This window comes from Littorina saxatilis, linkage group LG13 (assembly GCF_037325665.1).
Source record: "Littorina saxatilis isolate snail1 linkage group LG13, US_GU_Lsax_2.0, whole genome shotgun sequence".
In the NCBI taxonomy this organism is placed as follows: domain Eukaryota; kingdom Metazoa; phylum Mollusca; class Gastropoda; order Littorinimorpha; family Littorinidae; genus Littorina; species Littorina saxatilis.
The window spans coordinates 30,462,389-30,469,726 of record NC_090257.1 but is presented as its reverse complement, the minus strand read 5'-3'; the positions used below and the strand labels follow the sequence as shown (position 1 = coordinate 30,469,726).

Here is a 7,338-nt window from a genome sequence, read left to right as displayed (position 1 = left end):
AAAAGCGCGCTTTCCTGCTTAGCACAATACGCCACCGCGCTAATCTGGCGTGTCAATATCACTACGTTTTGCACGTGGAAGGTGAGCGATTTCCTTCACGCGGGGATTGACGAAGCTGTACTGTCTTGGTGAAAAAATACAGTGCGTTCAGTTTCATTCCGTGTGTTCGACAGCTTGACTAAATGTAGTAATTTCGCCTTACGCGACTTGTTACATTTAGTCAAGTTTTGACTAAATGTTTTAACATAGAGGGGGAATCGAGACGAGGGTCGTGGTGTATGTGTGTCTGTGTGTGTGTGTGTGTGTGTCTGTGTGTGTGTGTGTGTGTGTGTGTGTGTAGAGCGATTCAGAGTAAACTACTGGACCGATCTTTATAAAATTTGACATGAGAGTTCCTGGGTATGATATCCCCAGATTTCTTTTTTCCTTTTTTGGATAAATGTCTTTGATGACGTCATATCCGGCTTTTCGTGAAAGTTGAGGCGGCACTGTCACGCTCTCATTTTTAACCCAAATTGGTTGAAATTTTGGTCAAGTAATCTTCGACGAAGCTTGGACTTTGGTATTGCATTTCAGCTTGGAGGTTTAAAATTTAATTAATGAGTTTGCTCATTAAAGTTGTCATTAAAATCGATTTTTTGCAAACAGATTTAAAATTGATTGCGTCGTATTCTTCATCACATTCTGAATCTAAAAATATATACTTATGTCATTTTTACTCTTAAAATGTGATCACAATTAACGAAAATAGATTAATTAGTCTTACGATTAAAATTTAAGAAATCGATCCAAAAATGATTTCATCTTATTCTTTCTCATTTCCTGATTCCAAAACTATATGGATATGATAGGTTGTATTCAAAACAAGCTCAGAAAGTTAACAAGAATACAGAAAAGCACGCTTTCCTGCTTAGCACAATACGCTTCCGCGCTAATCTGGCGTGTCAATATCACTACGTTTTGCACGTGGGAGGTGAGCGATTTCCTTCACGCAGGGATTGACGAAGCTGTACTGTCTTGGTGAAAAAATACAGTGCGTAGTAATTTCGGCTTACGCGACTTGTTAAGATGTTCTGTTGACAACCTTTGTAAATTTACCTCCATTTTAAGACTCCCTCCTTTTTAAGACCTGATTTTCTCAGATTTGTTATGGTCTCAAGAAGAGGGTTCCTCTGTACTGTAAAATGTCCATCAGGAAACCGAGACGGTCGAAGCTAGGACATAATAAACTACTTCAACTTCAAGCCCCGTCTATTTCTGCGACCTCCCAGTGAGGAGCACTGTGCGACCCTCTGGAAAGTCGATAAGTTGCATTCTCTGCAATAACTATATATGACGGAAACGTGTCAGAATATGGGGAGTGGAAAAAAGTCAAGTTTCTGCCGCATTGTCACGGTGTCAAAAAAATAGGGGCTGTATGCTAGCTGTCCTCAATTTCCCTGGCGCAGACGGTTGACAAATTTAAACAAACGGCTTAAAGGAATTGTGTCTGTTTAAATATTAGTTCTCTCTTCGCGTTTTGTTCTGCAATTCGTTTGCAGGAAGGAGAAGAATGTGTGTCTCTACGTTATTGTCCCGTACGTTTCATCTATTGTATTAAAGGCTCATTCCAGTGTAAATGATTTGGCTCATCATTTCCTAGGCGCAAACGGTTGACAAATTTAAACAAACGGCTTAAAGGGATTGTGCCTGTTTAAATATTAGTTCTCTCTTTGCGTTTTATTCTGCAATTCGTTTGCAGGAAGGGAAGCTTTTGTTGCTCTACATTATTGTCCCGTATATATGTGTCATCTGCTGTATTAAAAGCACATCTCTACCCGTGTAAACGATTTGACTCACCAGCTCAGATCTGGAATTGCTTTGAATTATTTCCCCTTATGTTACATCTTCTGTTTCAAAGGCACATTAAATTCCTTCCCATGAAAACGATTTGGCTCATCAGCCCATACCTCCACTTGGGCACCTAACAATATTCTTCTTCTTCTTCTTCTTCTTCTTCTTCTTCTTCTTTTTTTTTCATGGGCTGAAACGAGTGGAATTTTACGTGAGCGAGTGAATTTTTACGTGAACGACCGTTTTTACCCCGCCATTCTAGCAGCCATACGCCGATTCCGGGGGAAGCATGCTGGGTATTTTCGTGTTTCTATAACCCACCGAACTCTGACATGGGTTACAGGATCATTTCCGTGGGCACTTGGTCTTGTGCTTGTGTGTACACACGAAGGAGGATAATGCACTAGTAGGTCTGCACATAAGTTGGCCTGGGAGATCGGACAAATCTCCACCCTTAACCCACAAGGCGGCCGCCGCAGGGATTTGAAATCACGACTTTCCGATTAGGAGGCCGATGTCTTTTCCACTAGGCTACTGTCCCCGTCGCACATAATAATATAAATTGCCCAACTGCTTCCATTGAACAGAGGGAATTTCGGAATTGATGTTGTGGATTGACACCAGTGTCAATTTAAATAAGGAATTCATCAACAAATTCCAACCGGCACGGTTGGCCTAGTGGTAAGGCGTCCGCCCCGTGATCGGGAGGTCGTGGGTTCGAACCCCGGCCGGGTCATACCTAAGACTTTAAAATTGGCAATCTAGTGGCTGCTCCGCCTCGCGTCTGGCATTATGAGGTTAGTGCTAGGACTGGTTGGTCCGGTGTCAGAATAATGTGACTGGGTGAGACATGGAGCCTGTGCTGCGACTTCTGTCTTGTGTGTGGCGCACGTTACATGTCAAAGCAGCACCGCCCTGATATGGCCCTTCGTGGTCGGCTGGGCGTTAAGCAAACAAACAAACAAACAAACAAATTCCAATTCTAAAGGAAGCAGTCAGGAAGCTGATTCGTGGCGTGTGTCCAAGTGGATTTCTTGTCCCACTTAAAAGCCTGGGAAGATCTGGGAAGGACTGTGCATTTAAAAGAAGTGTCGGGCGCAGTGGTAAGACGTCGGCCTCCTAATCGGGAGGTCGTGAGTTCGAATCCCGGTCGCTGCCGCCTGGTGGGTTAAGAGTGGAGATTTTTCCGATCTCCCAGGTCAACTTATGTGCAGACCTGCTTAGTGACTTAACCCCCTTCGTGTGTACACGCAAGCACAAGAGCAAGTGCGCACGAAAAAGATCCTGTAATCTATATCAAGAGTTCGGTGGGTTATAGAAACACGAAAATACCCAGCATGAGATCGGCGTATGCTGCCTAAATGGCGGGGTAAAAACGGTCATACACGTAAAAATCCACTCGTGCTAAAATCATGAGTGAACGTGGGAGTCTAAGCCCATGAACGAAGAAGAAGACGAAAAAAAGAAGTGACGTTTTTGTCGCATTGTTATGGCATTGGAAAGAAAAGGATGTATAATAATCACTCGCCTAGTGGCAAACGTTGTACAAATAAAACAGGTTTAGGGGTTTTGTGTCTGAATAAATATCAGTGCCCTCTGTGCGCATTGTCCTGTGGTTTGTTTGCACGACAGGAGTCACGATTTTGCTTTAGGTTATTGCCTCGTATTTTTACATTTAGTCAAGTTTTGACTAAATGTTTTAACGTAGAGGGGGGAATCGAGACGAGGGTCGTGGTGTATGTGTGTCTGTGTGTGTGTGTGTGTGTCTGTCTGTCTGTCTGTGTGTGTGTGTAGAGCGATTCAGATTAAACTACTGGACCGATCTTTATGAAATTTGACATGAGAGTTCCTGGGTATGATATCCTCAGACGAGTATTTAATTTTTTTGATAAATGTCTTTGATGACGTCATATCCGGCTTTTCGTGAAAGTTGAGGCGGCACTGTCACGCTCTCATTTTTCAACCAAATTGTTTGAAATTTTGGTCAAGTAATTTCCGACGAAGGCCGGACTTCGGTATTGCATTTCAGCTTGGTGGCTTAAAAATTAATTAATGACTTTGGTCATTAAAAATCTGAAAATTGTAAAAAAATATTTTTTTTATAAAACGATCCAAATTTACGTTCATCTTATTCTCCATCATTTTCTGATTCCAAAAACATATACATGGGTGTTTTTCAAAAAAGAACGAAAAATGAGACTAGTGAATGGTTAAAAGTGAATTTATTCCAAACTCTTAACAAATGCGTTGACATTATTCAGCACACCCAGTGCCATGTTAACATAAGATATGTACTCTTAATAAAGAATGGTTTTGCCAAAAAAATAAATAAACAAAAAATATTTTGTTGCAGTGGTCAGTCGTGTTACTCTTTCTTTAATTTTTTTTAGGTTGAAAGAAATGTTGACAGATGACTAGTTTGCCTCCAGTATGACAAAAACAATACACTTTTCACTTTCTGAAGAAAAATATATACCTTAAAGTGAAAGAAAGCAATACAAATTAAAGAAATTGTCACTCAAATGAATAAAAATCATTTTTGAAAAATGTCAAACATCGCCAGCAGCTTGAAACTTGTACATTTCTTGCAATTGTATTTTTCTCGAATCAAGTATTATGAGAGCATTGAGCAAAAGATAAACAGACTGAAAAGAATTATATCTTCCTGGAAATTCTGCATTCAGAAGCCTCAGTAACACCAATGACATGTGAGTAACACGACTGAGTAACATGACTGACGTCTCATAACACAACTGACCATCCTTAGCTAACTTTGATTTATGAACTGATTTTAACTTTAAACGTAAAGTTAATTAAATGGAACAAACAAATTTGCTTATAGTAAGACATTTTTACTTTATTTCCACCTTTTAAGCCTAACTCCACAATTTGACCAAAAAAATGCAAACTTGTCACAAAATAAACTGTAATGATAGCGCCGTGAATTTGCACAGGCCTAGCAAAATCGCAATTTTATATGATTCAAGGAAAGAACAAAATCTTATTTATTTTCAGCATTACTACAGAAATGTACTGCAAACATTTTGCACTGTAACATTATTGATTCTAACAGCAAAATTATTGACAGATGGTAACAGCACTGAGACCAAATTGCCTTGGCTGGTTTCGACAGAAGTTACACGTACAAAAACGATCAGCAGTGTTTACTTACTGTTTGACAGAAATACAATTATTTTCCTCAAACGGTGAAGACAAAGCATAAACAGGATTATCTTTAAACAACCAAAGCTACACAGTTTTTTTTAAACAGTAACATTACAGGCATGGTAACACCACTGACACCAAATTGCCTTTAGATGTTTCGACAAACAATAAAACGTTCTGAAACAGACCAGCAGTGGAATCCCCAACGTTCTGGCACGAACAGTACAGTGACCTAGCTGGACTCTAGCACATTCAACTACTCAGGAACTTGATTAGGAGTGCAGTCAGCAGTTGGTGAATATGGTAGACCCGGTGTGAAGTGGTTTGGGATCCAGTGCGTCATGTTCATGTCAACACGTGCAGACGTCCATATATATATATATACCCATGAATGTTTTTTGCTTTATTATCTTCATCACTTCCGCTTCCTATATTCGTTTTACGGTGTTCTCCTCCAGGGACATTCCAGGAAGGTATTTGTCAGAATACATTGCAAAGCTCTTGATGATGTGTCCTCTGCGTTATTTGCTGGTCTCGAAGCATTTCCTCAGGTTTTCTTCTTTCATGTAGTATTCAGAATAGTAAGTTAGTTAGTTAGTTGTTGCTTTTTGGGTCCAGCGGACCATATCGGCCAAATCAGGACCCCACAAGTTTAACATTACAAATATTTGAAATTAACCAATGTTACTAAACAAAATTAGGAACGTCACGCCAGAGTTTTAAACTGTAAAAAAGGGTCTTCCGACGAAGGTCGGTGAAAAAAACAAATTGCTCAGGAAGAGGTGGAACCGCCATCTCCGGAGCATCCTTTGCTGCCTTGTCAGCAGCTTCGTTGCCTTGTATGCCCATATGACTGGGCGCCCACATAAAATGTATAATAGTATTCAGAATGACACGCGAGTTCATGGACAATGCGGGCTCTAAGTTCTGCTGGTCGCTGATCATGGCCAAAAGCGTAGACACTGCCACATGCTCGTAGACAATCACCATCTGCTCTCACAACAACAGGATACGTTTGTGCATTGGGTATTTCCGCAGCAGAAAGAGCCATGACATAAGATTACCTGAAAAACAGTAATATTTGATAATCATAACAGAGTTGTCTTTTTATAAGAAATGATCCCGTAAAAAGTCTTGCATTCTCTCTCTGGCACACCCCTACACACCAACCCCAACCCCCTCCTCTTTCACTCTCTCTCTGCCTCCCCACAGGGACACACGTATAATCAACAATTATACACGCAAAAGAAGTATGTGGCAGGCAGAAGAATGAAAATAAAACCAGGAAAGAATCTAAGATCAGTCGTGTTACCTCTTCGTCAGTAGTGTTACCAGGCACAAGGTAACACGACTGAAAGTAACACGACTGATAGAATTCATTTGAGAAAATAATGATCACTCCCCAGGCCATGCGTTCTGAACAAACACGTGTCCCAGTAGTTTTGATCCTTACATGAAACAATAAAAAAGTAACAGAAGAATGTAAATTCCTTCAGATCGCTAGAGACACACAGTAACACAACTGATTCGTTAAAAAAACACATCTTACCTTTCTACACTTGTCGGGTCCACCATACACAAGCGATCAAACTCGCTTAGCTGTTCCCGCTGCAGGAAGCTGCTGAAGGATGGGGGATAACTACAGGCCCAAAATGGTTTTAAAAAACAGGAGTACTCATTGTGTAGGTCTGTTTAACTGTTCTGGTAACACCACTGACAAAAAAGTGAGAGACACTCATTTTTGAGAGTTTAAGTCCACATTCAGAGTCTGGGTCAACCTTACAATCAAAATCTGTTGCAATAATCCAAAGGTGCTCCCGAAAGCGATTTTTTGGATATTTTTTTAATGTTCTACAATTTTTTTTCTTCTTTGTAGAGGTGGTGGAAGTTTTGAGTGCCTTCAAAAAGACAGGCATTTTTAGATACCCCTACATGTTTAAACCATGCAAAACTAACTTTCAAGTGCCAAGAATGTACTTTAATGAATGTTCATGTTGTTGTCTATTCATTTTTGTACAAAAAAATATGTATTATACTAAGATAGATAGGACATGTTTCTTTCTGAATTAATTTAAAAATCAAAGACACGTTTTTCGTACATTTTTGAAAAACACCCAAATATGTTATATTTGGATTAAAAACAAGCTCTGAAAATTAAAAATATAAAAATTATGATCAAAATTAAATTTTCGAAATCAATTTAAAAACACTTTCATCTTATTCCTTGTCGGTTCCTGATTCCAAAAACATATAGATATGATATGTTTGGATTGAAAACACGCTCAGAAAGTTAAAACGAAGAGAGGTTCAGAAAAGCGTGCTTTCCTCAGCGCAACTACT

At 39.7% G+C, this 7,338-nt stretch overlaps 1 long non-coding RNA gene across 1 annotated transcript; it reads right to left on the bottom strand.

Annotated features, from left to right (window-relative positions):
- Positions 1-4,036: 4,036 nt before the first annotated feature.
- LOC138945477 (uncharacterized) lies at positions 4,037-7,121 on the bottom strand. The gene is made up of 2 exons (XR_011449009.1): positions 6,548-7,121; positions 4,037-6,062 (listed from the first exon to the last, which is right to left on the bottom strand). It is a non-coding gene; the product is annotated as an uncharacterized lncRNA (long non-coding RNA).
- Between the last annotated feature and the right edge of the window lie 217 nt (positions 7,122-7,338).